This window comes from Corapipo altera, unplaced genomic scaffold (genome assembly GCF_003945725.1).
Source record: "Corapipo altera isolate COAL_440 unplaced genomic scaffold, ASM394572v1 46, whole genome shotgun sequence".
Lineage (NCBI taxonomy): Eukaryota > Metazoa > Chordata > Aves > Passeriformes > Pipridae > Corapipo > Corapipo altera.
Window position 1 is genome coordinate 1,193,605 of NW_020884883.1, and position 25,158 is coordinate 1,218,762.

General features: G+C 34.5%; 1 protein-coding gene across 5 annotated transcripts in view; it reads left to right on the plus strand.

The window, feature by feature from the left end:
* The window catches only part of CSMD1 (CUB and Sushi multiple domains 1), a 1,093,278-nt gene that overhangs the window by 441,072 nt on the left and 627,048 nt on the right, over nucleotides 1-25,158 (plus strand). The gene's annotated exons all lie outside the window — the stretch shown is intronic.

Consider the following 25,158-nt stretch of genomic DNA (forward strand, 5'->3'; position numbering starts at 1 on the left):
CCTGTAGGTAATCAGATTTGGAGACACTTACTCTCTTTGCTTTCTACCGTGGGAAACTTTCCTGGTGATACAAGAAGTGTAAGTGGAAAAACGTCACTGTCATAAGCTTTGCTTTTTTTTTTTTTTTTTTTAATTCTCATCAGGGATGAGGATGGCAGTGAAAATAATCACTAAGCATGTTTTATTTTAATATATTTCTAAAATTAGCATCTGTATAAGCAAAATATTTTATAATGACTTTATAATTTACAAAATGCTTTTAAAATTCATCTATAGTATCTACATGTCAGATTTGCAGAACATACTCCTCATCTCTGCAAATTAAAGGGATGAGAATATGGACACTTAGAGTCTGATTTAGTTAAAATTATCCCCTGCAGCAGTGGGTGGGTATCAGTTCTTCACAGCTGAGAATGATTTTCATAATTATGCAGCACTCAGCAGCTGCAAAATCCCTGAGGATGCATGTTGCTCCTCTTCCAGGAGCAGCCTGGGTTTGCCTGCCTGGCACAAGCAGTTTGACCCCACATCTCTCTTACACCCATCGTGGTTTGGGTTTCTAGAGGTGCTCAGTTACCTCGAGTCTTCAGAGGAAAGTTATAGAGGCTACAAGACATGCATAAAAACTGGCTCCTTACTGATTGACAGATCCATTTAGAACGACTCAATGAACCTTTAAATAATGTATATTCTCTATCTGCCTCTGCATTGATGAAGATAATTTTCTGACACATTGCCATCTAGTGGCAATTCTCACATGGAGCCGTTTATGGGATGCTAAATCCTTACTTTAGGCTATATTTTCCTAATCTTTCCTTCAGTGGCCAATAGTGATACTTTATAGATATATTAAAAAAAAAAAAAAAAAGAAAGAAAATAAGAGTCCTATTTCTAATTTTATTAGACAAAAAAAATCAGGAAAGCATTTTCCTGCCTTAAAGCTGGCTTTATTTCTAAGTAAAATATTATTCAGGTTTCCAATTAAATATTAAGGAGAAATTTAAAAGCACTAGAGCTAAATCTGTATTCTTATAAAATTGCACATCTATTTTTCTGAAAAGAGCCTGAAGATAGGAACTTTTAAATAGGTCTGACATATTCTTCTGATCCTTTGGAATTGTGTTACTTGCTTGTGGGCAAATTTTAAAATATCAACTTCTTAGAGCTGATGATTCACAGATATGTTTAAAACATGATTAAATAATTAGTTACTCTTATTTCAAAGAGAATGATCATTTTTCCAGGAGTTTTGACTCATTTGCTTTAACTAATTTAAAATTACATGAACTGAAAATACTATTGTTAATAACAGAAAAGAAATTTCACTCATTTTAAAAAATACAATTAGTTCTGATGAACGTTATTATCAGAAAGCTATTTAATCATAAATAAATTTAAATATAATTATAAATGACAGAATCTTTGCACAGGTTTTGTCTTGTGCACATTTATGCACATTTTATGTGCTCAAACGGACATATATATTCCTAAGCTCATGCACATATATACATTATTTATGTTCATATGGACTGTAGAAATACCTACATATTCAATATAGTAATTAAGATACTAACAGTTGTCCATTCAAATTTCATTCTTTTGAATAACAAAAATATTTATTTCCCATTTCTACAGTAATTCTGTCTGTGATAGGCTCTGCAAAGCTCACTCAAGTAGCAGTGCCAGGAAGGTTTGGGTTGGTTAAAAATGAACAGAAAAGTAAAAATTTTAATCTAAATGTAAAGTATGGCTTGCTCAGATTTCTAACTTCGATCTTTAAATGGCAAATGTATTAGAAACCTAGAGTAACTGGAGCATCCCTGCTATACTTTGAATATATAAAAAGGATTAATAGTAGGTGTGACATACAAATATTGATAACATACAGTTGATAACACATTGTTTAATGATTATGAACTCCTTTGTTGGCACTTGCCATTTTTATCTGGTCTTTAAAAATAAGATAACTGAAAACATATCCATGTGTGGAATGGCATTTCAGATATTCCTTATAGCTGTCATGATTACAAATTTGTCTTACAATCAGTTTTTGAGGACTTAAACTCTATTTGAAAACTATCTAATTCTTTATTAACCACTGGATATCTCACCATGAGATTGTCCTTACCTCTGTGTCAGGATAGCTGTAATGAGAATAGCACGATGCTTTCTTTGACCCAGGATGGGGATGACAATATTATTTGTGAGTAGCAAAGTCAAATATGAACATCAGATTTCACCCAATTCTGTCCTCAAGAGAGCTGGCATGCTAAACTACTGTTTTGTCATCTGTCCAGCATCAAACAAGTGTGTAGATTTCAGTAGGAATATGGATTTAATTTATTTTTAATAGAAAGATATATGGAGAGAGAGATGTATTCTGGTAGATATAGATTATTAGTATTTTGAATAGGGTGGCTGTGTGCAGTAACTGATATAGACATGAATAAGATGTGTTTAATCCATTTTTTAACTGAAGATATATTCATAAAGTATTGATGCAGATACTCTAGGTGACTTAACACAAAATGAAAATATACTGTCAATATAGTGCCAGGCACTCACAAAATATAATTATCACTGATAATTCTAGCATACAGTAACAGGGGCGTGAATGACATGATAATCTTTGATACTTAAAAGGATTAAAATATTTATACTACCACCAAAATACCTTAATATTATTTAGACAACATGCTGATATGAGTACCTTGAAGCTTCCTATTAGGATTTATACCAATCAATCTATAATGCCTATCATCCGCTGCTCATTTTGGTAAGGAAAATGTCAGGGTATTAATATGAAGTGATTTAACCTTGAGTAGGGCTGAGGGAATTATATACTTTCTCTGTAAATACAGTTTCATTCAGGTGAAAATGAGGAAGATGAAAAATGGCTTGACAAAAGACTTGTCTAATATGGAAAGAAGAGGAAATAGTTTTCTGACTCATGACAGGTAAAATAGGTAATGGGATATGTGAGTGGGGTTAAAGGAAAAGAAGAAGCAGTAATGCAGGAGTTTCAAGAGAAAGAGACAAAATTCTGATTTAAATTATTTGAAACTTAAGAAAGCATATCTGGAATGTAACTCAAAGCAAGTCAAGGAGGTTAGAGTGACACATAGTAATTAGGTTAATTTGGAAGTATTTAAGGCCAAAAGAGACCATAAATCTGAGGGAAAAGCACAGAGTATAAGGTAAAACCTCTTTTCCTCATGTAGAAAGGGAAGGGAGATTATTTGTGAACTTCTGAAAAATCTTTTATTAATGCCTTCTGAAACCAGGCTTCAGTTGGATTTGCAGAAAATAAAGGTAACTGTATCATAGAATCATAGAATGTGCTGAGTTGGAAGGGGCCCATCAGTATCATCAAGTCCAACTCCTGGCCCTGCTCAGGACACCTCAAGAATCACACCATGTACCTGAGAGCACTGTCCAAATGTTCCTTGAACTCAGACAGGCTTGTTTCTGTGACCACTTCCCTTGAAGTTTTTGAAGGTTTTGAAGACTGCACTGAGGTCTTACACAGTATGATTTAAATGTTCCATGGTAGAATATACATCAGTTGGAAAAGAGAATTGTTAAAATCCTCACTAAAGAGTTGTTTAACCTTCATACTGTTTATTGTGAAGCAGTAATAGCCTGAGAGTAAGAACTGTTATTCTGAGAGTTTGCGTTGCCACAATTTTACATTTTCCATGCTGTAGATACTACCTGATTGTGTCTGGAATTTAGGCATATGTTTTAGGTAATGGGAGAAGAGTTGGACAGCTGAAAATTGAAATTGAAGAGGAAATAATATCCTGTGATCATAATAATGCTCCGGGTTAGTATTTGGAAAGAGAGTAGTCTTTCAGTTCTATAGCTTCTGGTATTGGCTGAAAACACTGATTTGCAAGGTGATATTTTGAGCACAGGACATGTGATGTTGTGTGTGTGTCCTCAGATTATATTCAAACTTGCAGATTGTCCAAGTCAGCATGTACTGACTGTGCCTGCCCATTCTTTTCAAGACTATGATATTTTACTAGTTTCTGCTGTCCAGTCTACTTGGAGGATGTTTTAGTGAATCTCTTGCACGATCCCCAATACAGTCTTTTTCATAAGAATTTGGAAACAACATTCTCAAATCATTGAAATCCAGTCAGATGTTGAATGTGTAAAACTTTTGTATTCAGTCACAGGAATGAAGGAACAGCTCTTTAATTGCAAGTGTGATCTTTTATAGTCAACATGAGTGCTCAGAGGAATGTGTCAAGTGACCATAACCAAACTCCAAAGTTTGGGGATAAGATTTTTCGCATTTTCTGAAAGATTTGTGGATTATGTTGACATGAAAGATCAATACTTCCATTGATTTGTACTCCTGGAAACTTTTCTTCATTTATCACTCTCCTTAGCTAATTTGTTAAGATTGTGTGCTGAGATATCTTATTTTTTCACTTACTATTGCTATTCTGGAATGATTTTTTTTTTTCTGAAAATTTGAGGGTTTTTTATTTGTCTGATGATCCAAAGGTACATAAATTATTTCAGTTTTCCAAATCCTTCCTATCTATATCTGTGCAGTCTCTGAGAACAAGCTGTGCTCACTCTTGTATCAATTGGTGAATAAAGGACATAGGGAAAGAAGAGAGCCCCTGGTCTGATGTCAGGCACTGCGCACAACATCTGTAGGAGCATGAAGTAGTGTAGTGATAGAACATTCATGTCTTCGTATTACAAAAGAAAAACAACTAGCAGCTGCCCCAAAACACAAACATTTCTGACAAGTCAATTTAAAGAATAACCCAAATAATTTGAAAAAAAATTTGATGTGAAAAAGCAACAAGAAAGTTTTTAACATGAACCTTCAGCTTGCAAATAATTCTGAACAGCAAGAATCAAGGGAGATAAGAACTAAGAGCCAACACTAAAACCAAAGAAGAGAAATATTTACATTTCTATTAAAAGAAAATTGTACTTGAGATACAATGTCACTTTACATGATACAGAGGTTTCATTTTCTTATTAAATAGATCTCAAAAAAAAAGCATATATGCTGAAAAGACAACTGAAAATACTCAGAGGGACAGATAGAAGTTACAAGAGCAAATTTGATGAGAAAAGGGGTCCCTCTCCAGACTGCAGTTTGCTAGTGCCCTTGTACTGTTGACACAAGGTTACTGTAGTTCCCTTTTTGGATGCTACTCAGATCCTCCAGCACTCAAAGTGAGGTTTGCATCCAAAGAACTGAGCTTCTATTCACGTATCTGGAACAGCAGTATTGTTATTTTGCTCCCTTCATGGTTTTTCCTGTGCCAGCCTGGCAGAAAGCTACAGAACTGAATCAGAATTGCATTTGGCTTCCTCGGTAATCCTGACAGAGTAGGCCCTGTCCCTGAAGTTGCACTTGAAGTATTGCTCATTTGTGTTCATGAAAAGGAGAGGAGAAAGACAGTCATCCCTAGAAGAGAAAGCACATTGTATTCTCTACAAGCTTCAGCTGTTGGGAAGTCAATTTAAGTTGTCCACAAGTTCTGCATACTGTTTTCAAAGATGCTTACACAATTTTTGGACAAATACTTGAAAGTGATTTTTGAATTACTGTAAAATCATCTGAACTAAATAGATAAAGCATCTAAAAATAGATAATGTATAGCAGATGTAGCAGTGCATGTAAACAGTGTTCTTATAAATAGTTATGTAAGATTACAGCTGAAAAAATTGCCAGCTTATGAAGTTATGTTAAAATGCTAGGAAAAATATTACCATTTTTAATATATTTATTTTCTGGTTGTAAATTTGTAATGAGCTTTTGGAGGGTGATTTTATGTAATGTTTCCCAGAGTTTTCTAGGTTTTGATAATCTTTCTGAGGCCAATTCAGTCTGTATTTTTTCCAGGGGAAAACATTGCCATTTATTTTTCTATATTTTGCAGCTATTTGAAAAGAAATGTGGAGGAAGTCCTCCACAGAAAATTTTCTGAGGTGTAATAGTTCCTCTGGAAAGTTCTTTTCTTTTTCTCCTCCCCTGAATAAGTGCAGCAAACTATTATCTGCCATTTTGAAATACTACCTACTTTTAATTTCCTAATACATACTGGTATTTCATAAAGGTTCAAGGCAGCCACTCACAAGATGGCACAGAGAAATGGCTTAATAGTCACCAGCAGCCTTACCTAACTTAATTTAGGTTAGTCAATGAAAAATATTGCACCCCGATGAAACATCAGAATAAATTGGTCGGAGCTAGAATGTTATTGCTCAGACTAAAATTTTATGAAACTTTCACCAAAAAGTGGCCAACTTGACACAAGTAACCACAAACTCCCTTTTTGCTCAGGTTGCAGTTCATATAATCTAATTAGACAACTAGAATTTAAGGCAACTAAGTCTAACCTAGTCATCATGAACTCATGAAAGGTAGTTTTTTTCATTCTAAAGTTGACGTCTGAAATAGGCAAGATTGATCTCTATAGGGATCTATTTCCTTACATTGACTAATGGCCTACAGAGACATTTGATTTGAAAGTTTAACTTATATTCTATTAACCGTATTACCAAATGACTGAATGTTTCTTAACTATGGAATTTCCACTAATCCTCTTTTCAGTAGGAAAACTGTATTTGATCTTTTGGCTTTTAAGTAAGGATTTCTAAAAAAATTATTGCAGTTTTTTCCTTTCTTCTTTTGTCACTAATGTTCGTGTTTTAGGAACAGCATAGCAGCTTCTGCCTTAAGTGCACCAGAGGGGCTTAGGGAAGATATCAGGTGCTACTGAGCTATAACAGTGTGCTAGATTGTGTCTCTGGTCAAAATCTCTGAGGACAAAGCACAGTAAGAGCACAATGTGGAATGAAAGAATTAAGAACACTTAAAGATATGTAACACATAAGGAACCATATCTTTCTCTGAAAAAAGATATTTCTACTATAAGTTTGCCAATGACCTGTCAAACTTGATTTATGATGGCAACTGATTTTAAAGGACTGTAAGTCATCCTGTGAAGTAGTCCTAAAGTTTCTTTAGGTGATTGTGCATTGTGCATGTTGGGTTTGTTAGCAGGAAATCTTTTCCATTTTTTTTGTATTCAGCTTCACTTGTTAGAGAGTTAAAGGCTGTTACTTCTAAAATATGGATAAATTACCTGTGAATTAGTGAGGTGAAATATAATGCTGCCCTTGATTTCAAATTTTATTTGCATTACACAAGTTTGGGATTCATTTAATGATAAGCAGCAAATTATACATGATTTTAATAAAATCTTCATACGGTATATTACCTTTGCAATCTGCAAAGGCCTTAATTTCACCTGCAAACCTGGTGCCACAATTACAGGATTTCAGCTTCAGAATTCTTATAGAAACTGTAAAAATTGATAAAATTACTCAAAACTGAATTACCGTACTGTATAAAGTCATAGTATCAAAATTCATTTTCATATGCAGGGAAGAGGGAGTACTGAATCTTGCTAGAGGCTTGAGGAACCATCTTTTATATTTCTAAATAACTTGTGTCAAATTCTGTATTTCTTAAAAAGTTGCAATACCCTTAGTGTAGGGGTAGGGGAACTATTGCTGGTACAGAATGAATTGTTCATTACCTAGATTCTGTTGACCTCCTAAAAAATTACCCACCAAATTAATGTTTCTCTAAAGTCAGATTTTCCATTGTAAAAACCTTCTTGACTCTTCCTAATATTTATGCAAAGGTCCATTAAACTTATTCGTTAGCATAATTCTTGCTGTTTAGTCCAATGCCAGTGTCAGGTTTACAGGCTTGCCATTCCCCGGATCTTTTCCAGAACCCTTTTCTTTTAAGGGAAATGGCCTGACATTTGCTGCAAAAGGCTATCCAGCTATTTCATCCTTAAGATCTCGTAGAACTCAAAGTGTAACCATTTAGGTATACCTTTTAACCCTGGTGATGTTCTGCTGCTGCTTTTGTCGACTTCTTCTGTAATCTTTTCTACAGTCACTTTAGTTTTAGATGGATACTCTGATGAACCCCTGTGCAAAAAATGGTGGGAATCTCCACATTTTTTTCAAAGAGAGCATTGATGCCAAGAAGTCATTCAGCTTCTGTGCAGTTATGTGTCCATTCTAAATGTTCCTTTTACACCCTGCTCATTAAGAGGACCTACAGGCTCTCTGACAGGCTTTCTGATCCTGATTTGTTTGAAAAAACTTATTATTACCTCTAAATATCTTTCACTAGCTTTTTTTCAAACATTTTTTTTGGTCTGCCTTATCTGCCAGAGTTATTTTCTTCATTTAAACTCAGCTTCAGTTTTTTTGAAATGCCTTCCTGTACCTAATAACCTTCTTTACCCTGCTAGTTATCTGCGCTTTTCTGTCTTTTTGTGCCTTTTCAGTCTATTCTAAAGAGATGGAGTGCATTGGCACATTGTTTCCAATGCAGTTTCTTTATGAAAAGTCCATGATGTTAGGAAAGATTTAATCCTTCAGGTTGCCCCTTTCAACTTCTTTTTGATGAGATTTCTCTTTTCTAAGCAGTAAATTAAATATAACCCAGGAATTCCTAGACTTGTTCTTCATTTGCATTAATACAGTGTCTAAGTACATGAAGTACTTATGTTAAAACAGTAATAGACTTTACCATTAGTACTTATTGGTTACATTAATATACGATGTTAGCAAAGCAATGTATTTTAACTCATAGAATCACAGAAATCACAGAATCATAGAATGGTTTGGGTTGGAAAGTACCTTAAAGATCATCTAGTTCCAAGCCTCCTGCCATGGGCAGGGACAACTTCCAATACACCAAGTTGCTCAAAGCCCCATCCAGCTTGACCTTGAACACTTAGAGGAATGGGGCACCCACAACTTCTTTGTCAAGGTCCCTCTTGATGCCATCCCTTCCCTTCAGCGTGCCAACTGAACTGCACAGTTTGGTGCAGTTCATCATCATACTTGCTGAGGGTGAACTCAATCCCACTGTCCATGTCACTGACAAAAGTGTTAAACAGCACCAACCCTAATACCAACCTCTGAGGAACACCACTCATCATCACAGCTTCCCACTTGGGCATTGAGTCATGGACTGCAACTCTTTGAGTTTGACCACCCATACAGTTCCTTATCCACTAGAGGATCCAAGTGGATTCAAGTCTGACCATGAAATCCATGTCTCTCCAGTTTAGAGACAAGAATGGTTAGTGGGACAGCATCAAATGCTTTGCACAACTCCAAGTAGATGACTTCAGTTGCTCTTTGCTCATCCATTATCTCTGCAACCTCATCATAGAAGGCCACCAATTTTTTTAGGCATGACTAGCCCTTACTGAAGCCACGTTAGCTCTCACCAATCACCGTCTGCATAAACAGCATTGAGAAATAGCAATATAGTTAATTACACAAATTTGGCATGTTTATCTCATCTGGCACAGAGGATTCCATAACTGCAGCCTTTCTTTCATGTGTCAGGTGGAATAACATGCTATTGTGTCTCTTTGCTTAACTTTTTCCTATTATAACCTCCTGTCACCAATGATTACTGCCTGATTGATTGATGGATTGACTAATGGTCAATTTCAGATTTTTCCAGTGGACCAGAGAAGATGAGGAAACAGTCTTGACAGGGTGACTGCTACCCTCCTGTCTTTTCCTCTTCAAAATTGATTACATCTCTACTGCACAAATCCTGGTTTCTAAGTCCTCTGATCCCCCTCTTCCACTTCTGATTATAGTTTTCAATTTAGTTTTAGCTTAACAGCCTGTCAGCGCAATTCACTGGCATGCTCTTGAGGCTTAAAACTTTTTCAGCTTTTGGCTCAGGTTATCTACTGAAATGGTCAGCAAATAGCTAAACTGAATAGAACTCTACCACCATGCAAATGAATGAACTAAAAGATATGTGACTGAAAAACTTGAGCACCCCTTCAGTCACCTGAATACTGGTGTTTGTGAGCATCAGAACAAATTACAGCACAGTGCTAAAAAAAAAGGCAAATAATTTGCCTTGAAAAAATGGTGTTTCTGATAATCCGCTTTTCATAGTGTTTTAGAAAATGAGGGGTAAAGGTCTCTTGTATATTAACTATAGCACCATGTGACTGGTATTCTTTATCAGTTGCTGAGCAACGGTCATACTCTGAATTTTTAAACTCATTAGCAAGCTGAACAGGCTGGCATTTGGCAGATGTTATTTGATTTTGTTTGGAGGCAAGTCAATGGGGGAGGCAGGAGAGACATTGAGCCCATTGTGTTATCTTGCTTCTCTTATTAAATTCTCATGATATTTTAAACACATCTAAGGAGACTGAAAGGAACTTCTTAGTTTGCAGGTTATTCACAGAACTTCTTTGTGATTTATATAGTAATATCAATGAAACACATGAGCCAAATTTTGTTAGCTTCAAACACGTTTTAATCTGTACCTAACATTTTCTTAAAGTGTTTCAATCATTAGTAATGGCTAAAATAGTTTTATTTGAATCCTCCAATCATGCAAGCATTTCTTAAATAGCTCTGCCAGCGTACCTCATCCTTGACCAAGAATATATTATTTTTGTGTTCCATATCTAGCCTTTTTTAATAGAAGAGCTGTCAATTGTTACAAATCTTTCTGTACTATGTGACAGCAATGTGATGTGACCATGCATCCACAAAGAACTCACTCTGCTTGGATTTTAAGATACTGATGGCCAAGCCTTATAAATCCTGGCAATGTGCCTAAGTAAACTTAAACCACTACATCTTTGAACTAATGAGTTATAAACCAGCAGGGGACCTCTGCAAAGCACAAGCTTAGGGAAAGTCAGAAACTGGCAGAATTGTAACACTAATTCAAGAGCACAAATCTCCAACTCAAATACCAGATGCCAGTGTACTGTTTTGTTGACTCATTAATGGCAGTTTGAGCATTTTCTGTTTTTTCTGACCATCTGAAGCTGATTGATGAACTAGTGAAAAGACAGTAATACTATCCCTTAGTTTCTAAGAGTTGTCTTGAGCGTCTTCTTTATCTAAGGACTCTTTATTCAAACCACTTCTTTCCATGTAATTCAAAGGATCATTATGAATTAACACATTATTATTTTTAGTCTTCATCTCAGTAGACCACATGGGGCCCATCTCAGATTTTTTCCACAATTGGCATGATGTACAAATCTGCATGAAGAAATTACTCAGACTGGCATCCGGAGTACATGATTTTAACTCCTACAACATTATTTAAATTACAAATTCCTGATAGTTTTGCAAGTAGTTGCTGAGCAATTCGGGAAACTAATATTGCCTGACTTCTGGGTATTTTGGACTTTTTCCAACCTTATTTGCCTGGTCACTGAGAGAGTCTACATATTCATCTCAAAATCAGGTACTACTAAGATTGTAGGAAATAAGATCTATCAAAAGTACTGGACTGGGTTCTAAGACAAAAAAAAAAAAAAAAAATCAAAACCAACTGAGTAGACTAGCATCCTTCAGTCAGTAACAAATCAACAAAAAAGGGAATATCAGAGTAATATCCATAAATTGCAACTAGCCTGAGAAAGATATATAGAGAATGTTGGATCCAGTGGAATCACTTGTTTTGTTAGCAAAACTTAGGGAACATCAGACCACACTCACAAGTGTGGTGGAAGTTTATAACATGCAGAAAGAATGTTCTGCATACAATGTGTAGTTACTAAATTAACTTCTTGCTGAAGGATATTATAGATGCTAAAAATTTACATAAGTTCAGAGGAAGGCAGAGTTAATAGAAGTCTGTTAGGGCCTTTGAGGAAGCTTCTGAACTACAAGTTATGAGGTTAAGAAAGGGTTTAACATACTGAGGAAGTGTTACTACTTGCTTTCTCTGACTTTGTGCCTTTCATAGGTATCTGGTATTGGTCACAGATCCTTTCAGTCTTACAGTTTAAAATCATCTTTTATGCAGCTATTCATCATGTAGGATCATGTAGGAGGTATGTCTACACAAGTACTCTTCCCCCGTCTCCTTTTTGCACTGTGGAGTCACTGATAATTAACTTATTTTGTACTGAACTAGTGTTGTACTGAAAGCACTTTTACAGCTCAGGGAAAGGAATTGCTGAACATTCTAAAATCTTCCTGCTTGTTGGAATTTTGGAGCCTTCTTATGCAGGTTTAAAGTTTAGGTTTCAAAAAGTTTTGTGTTCCAAATAATATCAGCACAATTTTCACCAAGCCTTATAAAGGTCTCTCTAGCACAGTGAGGGTGTTTTGACTCTTCAAGTTGCCGTTCTGTAGGACAGGTCAGATACTGCCACGCAATTTTAAAGTTTGGGATCTACTTCTAGCAGAAGTACATTATAAATACACCTGATGAATGTAACTGGAATTGTTGCTGTGTGATTGAAAGCAGGAAAAAATGGTAAAGACTAGCTTTCTAGTTGGCTTTTCTTCACCATTATCATTCACAAAATACATCAATATAGAAAACAACAGTTATTTGATATAGTATACCTTTAGTAAACATCAGTTCACAGAGTGATTGAGGTTGGAAGGGATCTCTGGAGGTCATCTAGTCCAACCCCCCTGCTCAGGCAGGGCCACCTAGAGCCAGCTGCTCACAACCATGTCTAGAGGAGTTTTGAATATTTCTAAGGAAGGACAGTCCATGACATCTTTGGGCAGCTTGTATGAGTACTCAGTCACCACCACAGTAAAAAGTGTTTCCTGATGTTCAAATGGCAATTCTTGTGCTTCAGTTTGTGTCCATTGCATTTTGTCCAGTTACTGGGCACCCCTGAATAGAGCCTGTCCCTGTCCTCCTTACCCCCTTACTTCAGATATTTACATACTGATAACATCCCCCTGAGCCTTCTTTTTCACACACTGAACAGTCCCAGCATTCTTGGCCTTTTCTCATAGGTGAGATACTCCAGTCACATAATCATCTTAGTGGCTATTTGTTGAACTGTCTCCAGTTCATGTCCATGTCTCTCTGTATGGGATAGCCCAGAACTGGACCCAGGACTCCAGGTGTGACCTTCCCAGTGCTGAACAAGGAGAAAGAGAGAATAATTTGGTAATTTTTTTTTTTTTTTTGAGTTAAAATGCTATATAGAAGAAATCTACAATTTGAAGGAAAAATTCACAGGAACTTTTTAACATTTCCAAAGTTTTTGGAGCCAATTAAAAAAAGTCCACTTTCTACACAGGACATCTAGCAGCAAAAATTAGTTGGGTAGTCTCAACTTGTCTTGATTTTTTTTTTCACAGCCTATAAAAAACACTGTGAATGTGATATGATCTGCAGTCTCTGCACATGGGAGGCCAAGGACTAGAATAACAAGAGAGTTTGCAGGTCAAGAGAAAAGGGTGAATTAGTAGACTTGGAGTAAGAAACTTGCACAGCCTGGATCCTCTGTTTAACTCGGTCAGTGCTGTTAGTCTTGTACTTTGATGAACTTTAAATTCACTGAGAAAAGGTAGAAAAGAAGTAATAGAGGAAGCGCTGAATGGATCCAGGAGCAGAAATGTATTAAAGAACCTTTCACCTTAACTGTTATTTCACAATAAAGTAGACTCTTTCAAAAGAAGTTAAAGGGAATTCCTGAAATGAATCTAGCCAAGGTCAGAAATTCTTAAAATTCTTATTATCTATTGACTTTTCAGTGATCTCTGAACAATATACCCTTGGTCCCACTTTATGATGGACAGGTGCAAAATCACCAGCCTCTATCACTATTAACAAACTTATAGAAGAGTGAAAAAATAAATATAAATAGATAGGGAAATAAATAATTATTCTTACTTAGGACTGAGTTTAGGGTTTTTTCTAAGTTCAATGTGCCATTGTCACTTCATTACTAAGATCATTTAATGTAAAGGTGAATATTTTCCAGTGCATTCCATCCGATTTTTTTTAAAATATTTTTTCCTCCATTACCCATATTTACTTCCCAAGGAAGTATATAATACAGTTCACATCACACAGTTCACATCAAAGTCTGAATTAATTTCCTTGGGGCAACTTTATTAAGCAGCAGAAGACAAAATGTTCAAAATAATTTTAAACAGAAATTTTCTTCAGGAGGCCAGGAGAAAGAAATATAATTTCCTTGTCTTTGTGTTTGAACACTTTCTTCTCACTCATTGGTACTTTTCAGTATCATCTGTTTCTTTTGTGGCATCTTTGGCTAAAAGTACCTACAACACTGTTTTTAGACAGTCCTCACAAAATTTGTCTTATTATTTCTGTGTGGGTTTCTTGTGTTAGCAGTATGGTGCATGGTAAAGAAACAAATTAAGATATAATGCTAATTTATTAGCATTTGGAAATATCTTACTTTCCAAATAATGTCCCTAACTGTTTCAATATATGTTGAATAACAACATAGATAGGGGTTATATGGATTGGTGTGCTAAGTTAATGAAATAATGAGTCTACTTCCTGCAAGAAGCTAACATCACAGTATCTCAAGGTTCATTTTTAATACTTAACTATCTTAAGGATGATTTTATTTGAAGTTAGAACTCCATTTTTAATAAAGTAGATACCCTGCTTAACCATATGTAACTTTAAATTTCTTTTTTTTTTCCTCAATTAATCTATGTTAGTGAACTTCAAGATTTCAAAAATTTTATGGTCTTAATGCAATGTAAGTGAAATAAAATGTGAACAACAGAAACAACAATTTGACCAAACAAGCAAAAAAATCAATGACAAACTAGAATGCCAGTGATCTTCAAAATGCACCTGTACGTTAACAAGACCAACTGTAAAGGTCTTCTTAATATGTAACAGGTAATACAGCATATCATTAACAGCGTTTAAAGGTACTTAATTTCTGTCTTAATTTCACTACATAAGCAGTTGTATTTGGAAAGCATTGAGGTAATTTGGATTACACAGTTTTTGTTGACAAAACAGTGTTTTTGTAGTGCTACAGACTTGCTGTCTTGCAAGAATAAGTATTTTACTTTTGAATACATAAGTAAATATATGGAAATTTATAAGGTCAGATATAGAACACTTCAGTCTACCATGGGGGTATTTCCTTATGTTCATAGGGGTGTAGTTCTCTAAAGGACTTATTGTAATTAAATATAATAAAAAACTGTACCTTTAGGAAGTGAACTAAGAAAAAAATTACATAATGAACAATGCCACAATTTAGTAAGAAATCTAAATATGAGGCACTATAATAACTTCAGGGAACACAGAGTTATGAGTTAGCCACACATTCGAATAATTAGCTTAGTGATAAGCTTTTATTTTTCCCTATTTTACACCTTGTATGGGTGGGTATGCCAGTGTCTTTTGTTGAGTTTATTCCTTCAAGTGGACAGATGACACATGTTATACTGAGGAAGCTGGGAATCATGATCATTGGAAGGAAGTCCTGTCCATGATTCAGTGGTTCATGTACTATTCACACAAACCATAGCACATGGCTAATAGCCTTGTTTGCCACTTTCCTGCTTTATATGTTGAAGCATTCTGAGCATTACTTACTGCCATAATTTCCTGGGTACTGTGGGCATCCCTTACCTGCATGCTCAAACCACTTATTATCTCTTAATTTGTATTTCTATTTTCTTTAATCAACATGAAGGGTGCTCATTTGACCACTGAACTCTTGATTACATGCTGCTATGTTTTCATGATGAATTTGGAATTTTATGCTACTTTTCATAAAAGTTTATTGTCTGATTCTGCTTTTAGTGTGAAGACTGCAGTAGTTATGACTGAACCAAAGCAAGAAAGAGTAATTTCTGTTTGCCTAAGAAGTTCCTAGAGCTTTTTTAGGTTTTAGGAATTATACCATCTGCCATAAATGCTACGAATAAATCTTAACAGTATTAGATACTCTTAATAAGAAAGATTTAAGTCACCTTGATGGTGCTTTACTTCTGAGTGGTTATAGACTGATATATACTGAAAAGCTTACAGTGGCTTATAATCATATCTATTTCTGTGCCCTCTTTTTAATGTATAAAGGTTCTTCCTAAAAGAGGACTTGTACTCTGCAGGTTAATTTAACATAATTTAAGTACCAGCATCACATAGGCTATTAAGATCCTTTGGATGTCACTGTAATTTTTCACTTCATTGTGATATAGCTAGTTTCTGATTGTCTTCACACTGATCTAAATCAAGATAACACCATCAAGAGGCTTGGACTTGGTAACTTTTTTAGAAGTTTCTGTGATATAGACAGGACTACTATAGGACAGGGCTGTTACTGAAACAATACATTTTCCATGAGTTTCTTAGCTAGAAAGTGACAGTATTATCAAAGTTTGTGAGAATTTTATCTCCAGAATTATGCATCTGTATGTGAATTGAGTACCTGTACTAAACTGCAAGATCTTTTTTTTTTTTTCCCTAATAATTTCTCAAAAAATTTCTTTAACAAGCTTGGGTACAAGTCTCTATGAATAAAAACAGAGTTGAGAGCAGGATCTGGCCTAGTAATTTCAAATAAAGTGCACTTGAGAACTCTTTAAACTTAATCAGTTAAGCTGTTTATTTTCTGATCTAAAAATATCAAATACTGTAGAAACCTTGCCATAAATGCAATATTCTCTCTGCAAATGATATGAGTAATTCTTCAAAAGTGATATAATTGCAGATCCCAAAAGGGTTTCAAAAAACCTTCACAGTAGGAAAGGTGATGATTATTCTATCAGAGTAAACTATTAATACATGCCAGGGAAGCGGCAGCAATAAGATATCTCTTGCAACATTCATTCACACCAGCCCTCACTCTGCAACTTTTCTTGCTCATTTTTGTTCAAATCCTTTCATCTCCAGCCCAGTCTGTGGTCTACTGAGAAGACATGGCTCACTCACAAAAGTTATAGGGCCCTTACATCCTTGCAGTACACAATAGCTGCATGGCATTGGGATAAGAGTTTTTTTCCAAGGAGTTACATTGAGATAAAAAATTAGTATGTCCAACACATCCAGAGGCATGAATTTGAGTTTAACATGCATGTCCTGTTTCAGTCCAAGACAGAGTTAATTTTTACAGTAGGTGTGAGGAGGTGGAGCCTGGAGGATGCAGGCGGGACTAGGAAGTTATTCTGTATGACCACCTCAGTTGCCAGGGGTGGGGGTAGGGGACTCTGGCTTCTGAGAAGAAGGGAGTGGTTTTACAGTGGAACAAAGCATGGAGGTGTGGGGAACCCATCTGTCATTGTTCACCATCCTCCGGGTCTGTGGTGAGCACTTTTGCATGGGAATAACGCTCTTTTTTGTGTACTGTTGTTATTAATATTGTTGCTGTTCTATTCATTTTCTTATCTATTAATTTACTTATTTTATTGCTGTTTCCAGTGAATCGTTCTTATCTCAACCCATGATCTCTGCCTTTTGTACCTTCCATTCACAGGGCAAAGGTTCACAGTCTTTTTAGTGGCAGTCCTAAATTGGGGAATACCGTTCCTAAACCATGACACTGCAGATGTCTTCTGAGGTCAGATCTGGAAAATCTGAGTGTGTTGTGCATCTCTAGGTACTAGTGAGTGTGTACGTTTGCTGTCTTCACTTCCGTAGGTACCTCCCTGATTAGCAGAACTCTGGGAAACTTGGACCATTTTGCCAGGAATAACCTGGCCAGACCTCAAGAAATAATACTACTGTGGATCTGACCTGCAATCTGTAGAGGAGTATTATGTAGGAGTTTCTTGTTTATCAGGCCAGTTTGGGATAAATAAAGGGTTTTCTAGTCCTTTTCATTAAAGAAATTTAGGAATAGCAGGCCATGGAAGGAAAGCAGGACTAATGACTTGCCCATATGACAGTGGATTGTGATGTGCAGAAAAGCTTAAGGATGATTTTATAGGGGCTTGTTGGGTTTTTTTGACATGTTAAGCAGTACGGCAGAGCTGTTATGCTGTGGAGCATTCAAGATGAAGTGCTACATAGGCATGACCTGTCCACTCCAAAAGCCTAAAGGCTGTATGTCTATGATCCAGGATATAACATTTGTCAGAGGGAACTGGGGTTGTAGGCTGCATGAGGTAGTGTGGAAACATCTAGTTGTTTTGCTTTTAAGAAGACAAATTGCAGACTTCATCCACTCTTTCAATGAGATGAAATTGATTTCTATGAGAGAACCAGTACCTGGCCTGTGTACCACATGGGTCCTACTTAGCATCTACATGCCCAAGTAGTTCACTGTGTCACAGTATGTACTACTTGATGGAATCAGTATGACATCTTATTCCCAAAGTCTTCCTACTGCAGGAAAATTACCACATGAAACTTTAATAGACATATTTTTTTCCCTTTTCAGTTATTTTTAAGTACAAAATTATCACGTATCTTTTCAAAAGTGAACAATGAGGAATAACAGTCTTTTGAGTTCTTCATGAGGATTTTCATTCTTCTAAGTAAGTAATCCTGTTTCTACCCAGCCACATAAAGGGCAAGTGTGTGAAAAATGGTATCATGTGGATGAAGAAGATACAATACTCTACTCACAAATTTATCATTCTTGGAGTAAGGTTACTATTCTTTTTCTATCCTGCAGAATGTGGAAACACATGTGAATTCCTCAAAACTAGTATGACTAGTATTATGAGATGTTTTTGAACTGGTCATATTTTTCCAGTAGGCAATAATGCTTCCATAATTAAAGTTTAAAAGTTCTGAAATGCTTAAATAAAAAAAATTTAAAAAAGAAATTAAGTGGATGACATTTGGGTATTCTCCCCATAACTAACAACTATCTAAAACATAACTGTAAGGATTCTCGTATACTTTAAAAAGTATTACAGACTTATGAAATTAATTGTACAATATGTCTAATGGCAGTTGATCACAAAGCACAGTTTCAAGAGGCCTTGTAAATAGTTCAGTAGAATGCAGGCATTAGAAAGACCTCTTTTTCTCCCTATTAAATAATCTGTAAAGGTAAAGCATATCAATCTCAAATGTATTAAAAATCTCGTACCACTTTTCAATGAATTCAATTTTAATTTGGATCAGGAGTGCACTTCTGAGCTGATTCTTCCTATTGTCCACATGTACAGAGCTTTTCTTTGCTTTTTGGAGTTGTCATTAAGCATGTAAACTATTTTCAGATGCTAACCAGATTAAACTGCTGTTTAACTGTTCATAAGTATTTGATCCACTAAACTAGGATAGAATTAGTCTTGAGTAAATCTCTGCAAAAGCCTATAATAAGCAGATCGTAATAGTGATTAAACTGTTTTCTCAGGTCTGCGGAGAGTTCTCTTTCCAGGACCTAGAGCATGCCACATGATCCCCTGTTGCACAGACAGACATTCCATATGTAAGGAAAGACTTATATGATGTAAAGTAGTTACAGTAAAATAACTCTTGTAGGTTGCTGCTTTTTTCTTTCACAAGCTTGTCCTGTTTCCACTGTCTTTTTCATAAGAAGAACAAAATAAACCAATGCACTGCTGCTGCCATAGTGCTTTCGCTGGTGAATCTCTTGATAAATCAATATTAAGGCAATATATTTAACTATTTCTGTCACTTTATTAAACACACATTTCTAGAGTATCTCCCTTGAAATCTCTATTGGCTTACTTTTCAAATATCATACTCTATTTAAATCACTCTTGGATTAAAGTCTGCTATTTAAACTGTATTTTGGTGGCAATAAAAGAATGGAAAGGCAAATCTAGGGTGGGCTGATTGTCTTCCATTCAAACTGGATTTTATTCTAATTTCTGTGAAGTTACAGTCTTTTAACTATAATCAGAATTAATCCTCTAGTTAGAAACTAGTTTCAACACTATATCTTTTGAAAAATATGATCTTAAATGAGTTTATAAAAGTTTTCCTTAATTTTTCTTTAGTAAATTCTTCACTATACACCATATCTTTCTTCTATTTTAGATGACATAGATACAGTGATTGCATTCTCCTTGTAATCATAGAATGAATCGTAACTTCTAAGTAAAGACTAATCAAATCTGACTGAACACCATATTTGGAATTGCATGTCATTCTATTTGACATTGACTATAAGTGTTCATGCAGTCAGCATTTATGTATTTGTATGGACACATATATGCATGTATAAATATAGAAGAGCTCAAAATAAGATGATCAGGAAGTGGGTGAGTTGTATAAAAGGGGCAGGTAATCATCTTACCTACTCAAGGATTGTGCTTCAAATGATGATGCCTTAAGAATGAACTTGAGAAGTGACATACATCTTTGCATTCACAAGGATAGAAATGAAAAACCAAACACGATGAAACTTCAAGAGCCATGTAGTGTGGTTCAAAGCTAAAATCATGTTTCTTTTAAAGATTGGTGAAATTCATCCATTTCCAAGTGTACTGCAGAATGACCTGTTCTGCACGGAGACTTGTTAACTGATGGAAGTTATGCATATTAGATTAAAGAAATCCAATAAAAGGGAATAGAATATGTATTGTTCAGCTTTTTTAATTTGGTTTGTAAGTGGATCTGACAATCACCATCTGATTTTTATTTTGTTAAAATTGTTTTATTCAACTGGTATGTCTTTCTTTCTTATTGTTAGAGAGAATTCTTTGTGATCTTTTAAAAATTTTTTTTCAAAATAATTTGGACTTTTTTTGATATACTGATTTTTATTATAAGTACGAATCATTCTATCTAATAAATATGAGCTGTAATAAAAGTGTGTGAATCTACAATGTGTGATAGAAGCCAAACTAGAAATGAAAATGAGATGCTTCAAAAGAGTTTGTTTATTCAGTCTCTCAGAGATTCAGATTTGTAACACATAAGGCAGATGAACATTGCTATATATACCTCTGTTTTGTACTGCATAGCTTGATTCTGGAGCCTGTTGGGATACCTAATACAAGAAGACTGAAATTCATACTTCAGTGATGTTCTTAAAGTTCCTTTTCAGCCTAAAAATGAAGGCATTGCTTATAATTATTTATTGCTTGATTAACTGTGCAGGACATGATTTTTAAATAGATTTCGTCTTTTCGTAGTCATCAGTTAGTAAGTAGCATAAGACATCTTTTCTTCTGGAAATCAAGTTCAGAGAGATTCTTCTAGTTTGCATCCATGACAGTACATATGTAATGACCTTTCATATTTCATACTGAGATAAAAGTGTCACTGACTTCTTTTTTTTACTTTTATGGTCATTTGCTATAAGCCAGCTCCTTGAGCAAATTGAAAGGCCTGTGGGATGCTTGCTGATCTGTGACACGTATCATGAAGAAGTACAAATGACTGCATATATCAAGACACTGCAACTAGTGCTTATTTTAACACAAAAATCTATATGAAACTCATCCAAATATGCTGTATGATATAATTGGCTCAGTACAACCTATTCTTGTAAAAGTATTCTTTCTGTAATTAAACTAAGAGCTGAATCCTAGTGTGTGATTATTTCCCCTGTGATTAGAATATATTTTGAATCCTGTTATAGATGTAGTGCTCCAGATCTTTTGATTGGGTTGTGAGTTGAATGATACACAGTATATTTCTTAAAGCCTTCACTCTGTGAGTCAAATAGATATGTTATGTTGGAATCTTTCTGGTTTTCATTTTTTAAACCAGAAAAATGTCATTCCTCATGTGCGCTGGAAAAAATGCCTGGTTGCTGAAAAATAAGGTTAAAAAAAGCCCAGTAAGTGAAATAAAAAAAACAATTCTCAATTCATTATCTCATTTTGGAGACTTTTTTGAAAGTTTGGACCTTGAATATTAAATAAGGTTTATAATATTGAGCCCTATATTTGACTAATATGCCTTAAACCTCAATCAAGTGTATTTAAAATAGTAGATAAAATATCAGCTTCTTTCAGAAAATAAAAAAACAATTAAAAATTCAGCATACTCCTTAATCCGTTTATCTGTTTTCATTTTCAAGCAATCAGAATATATATTAAAATTAATTACAAAAGCCTATAATTTCTCTTTTCTGCTACTGTAAACCTAATAGATTTTAATCTAGATTTGAATTTTACTCAAGGGCAAAACTGAATAACATAAATATCCATGAATAACATAAAACATTATGACAAGTACTGTTAAGTGAAACAGTATAGAGTTGAGAATGTAAATCTGCAGTATTTCTCAATGCTACTCTTAAATATATAAAGTATTTAATAAAATTATGTCAAACATAGCACATTTCCATTAGAAATATAGCAAGTCACACTTTATAGTCAAACTGTTCTTTATTTAAGAAAATTAAAACTACATAAAAGTTGTCTTCATGAAAAAGCCCCTGCACCTGTCTGTTCATAGTGATATAACAGCTTGTGTATGAGTAGATTGAGTCACAGATTTTAAATGATTTATGTCATAAATATTCAAATATTCATCAGAATAATTGCTGTTACCTAAAATGCCGCCTAACCATTGTTACAACCTCCACAAATGAAGTAGATTTCTATAGCCCAGAAAATCTCATCTAATTTTGCTGTTTAGTAACTATTTATGTATCCCGTAATATATGTAGTGTATTTAGTAATTATGTATGTAGTATTTAGTATTTATGCAGTATCCACTATCGGTGGTTTCCTGACACACCTGGCCTGTTAGTAAATATTGTTTTTCTGGGTAAAGTTTAAACAGGTCTTATCAATTCATTCAAATATCATCCTACTTTTAATATATGCAATAATTACTATACTGATCATAACAGAGACATAACAGAAACAAACAGAACTGTCCTAATCTCATTTTTTTTTCTTTAAATAATTATTTAATGAATTGTTTATGTAGACAAATGTAAGACATGAAATGACAGAAATTTCCAAGTAGATGCTTAATTTTGTTTATCTGATAAATTTTAGGTCGTTCTTGAACAAGGGGTGGAAGGCGCTAGAGGTTGAAGCAGAAATTGCATAAGCAAAGAGTCATACTTTCCCCTCACAACTTCTCATTAATAGCCTGCACCTGGATGGAGGTGTCTATATAAAACTACTCCGCTTGACTTGCCCAACTTCCCCTTGTCTTTTTTACAGTCAAGCACATGCACTGTAATATCCTCCTTTATGCTGGGAGAAAGAGTAGATCTCAACCTTCAACATGAAACCACTTTTGTAGTGCAGTGGCTGACAAAATTATGGGTGTTAATCTTGTAAGGAAAACAGAAGGGGGAGGATACTTCCACAGTACAGTAGTTCCTATTTCTAGGGATGTGTAATAAAGATGAGTAGTACTCGATGTATTGTTTATTCCATAAATATCATAATTATTTTATCCTTGCAAGACCACAACGTTATCAGGATTAAAACAGAGAAAACTATGCACAGTTGAATAGCTGCTGAATCAGTAAAACACGTAAACATATGCTTATGTTTTGCTTGCTTCAAAGGGATAATGTAAAACTTTATTTAAACTTAAGCAGAAGTAATAAGACTACATGTATTATAATCCATACCTCACAAAAATTAAGTCTGCACAGTTATTACCTCTTTTAGAGCACTGAGACTTCAATAAAAGTTAGCAACGTGGCCCCTCTGCCAGAAGTCATGGCATTGTCAATTAATAATTTTGGTAACTAATATTTTTACATAACTTTAAAAATACAAATTGATAAGTCTCCAATCATTAAAAGAAAAAAGGGAATAGTATTTGAAAAAATAAGATTTTTGCATTGTCTAAAATTACTCAAATATGACATTTTAAATATTATGTATTCTAGCAGCAATATATTCAAGATATTGTATGCAATTAGTATGTTTCCTGAAATTTGTTGGTATTTGTATTTTATATAGATGCCAAAGACCTAGATTGTCTAGCTGTGACTAGCAGTCAGATAAAAGACTTTAACAGTTTCATAAGAGGGAGAAGAAGGTCAGTCAATGTATCAGTAATACTGTGTTTATTATCTATACTAACAGACTATCTGTAGATCCCTAGGTAAGTACTAAATAGGTTTGGTAAGTTTTGCAGTTCCAAGATGACAGGATGCATATTTAATACATGAATAAAATTTCCATGTTCCCTCTAAAGCTTGTCTTGCTATTCCTATAATATTAAAGATTATTTACCTGAACTCCCCTCAGTGGGACTTATTTACATGACTAAAATATGTTCATGTGGATGAAGTCTGCAGAAGGTGCTTCTTCATGTCTTATGTGTGCAAGTATACCATTACTCATTAGTAAGATATATAATACATTTTTGCTTTAATACGTCACACAGTAAACTGTTTTCAAAATAGTAAGTAATGTAAACACAGATATTTTCATAAAATAAATATTTCTCTGCAAAGCAGTCTTAAAATTTCTTTGGTTAATATTTGTTATTATGTAGAATAATTTTTTGAATTGTCATATTTATTTATTTTTAATCAAATTTTTCTTAGCTTGTATGCAAATAGCATTGGACATCGTATGAAACACATCCTGTGGAGAGGGTTGTGCAAAATTGCTTTTTAAAAAGTATTTTGATATCTTTTTGGTGCCTAGCAGGGTTTTCCTTAATTTTTTATACACTTTTTGATCAATTCTAATCAAATACTTATTGATTAAAGATTGTTCTAGTAAGCATTAACACAATACACTGAGGTAACCAACTTTCAAAAGACAGGCAGTACCTATGTAATTATTAAGACACTAATATAAAGAAAATAAATGCACCTAATTTTTTTTCTAGGAAAAGTAGAAATGTAGATTAAAAGAAGCAAAATCATCATACTTCTGTATCTATGGTATATAGGTAGATTTTAGGGCCAGAAATCAAAGGCACTGGTATGAACTGAAGTATTCTTTCCAGTAAAAATGGCTTAGCATCTTGCAAAACAGATAAGAATTTTATTGAGAAAAGAATTAATTGCCATTTTATCTCTTTCTTTTCTACATACACTTTCACAAATTTTTTTTCCAATCCAGTTGAAAAAAGGAAGTAGTGTCATGAAGACTAAGGATACAATTTTCTAGTTTGATATTCTTCAAATAAACAACCCCTCTTCACTTAAGGTGGAGCACAGGAGTTGACAAAGCGTTTTTGATTTACTAAGAAAACACTCTACCTACTAGTTTAGAGAAAAATATGCGAATATGTTTGTTGTCTGCTTTGTACAGTTGGTAGATAAATATAACTTGTATACCATATACACAAAATATGGGGAATTGATTTTGAGACAGAGTAGGAAATGGACAGACTTTTTGAATAGTACAGTGCAAAATTGTGGATGACTGAAAAAATATTCAGCAATTCACACAGATATGCATGTTAATAAATGCTTTGTAAATTCATGTATGTAATGAAGCTAAATG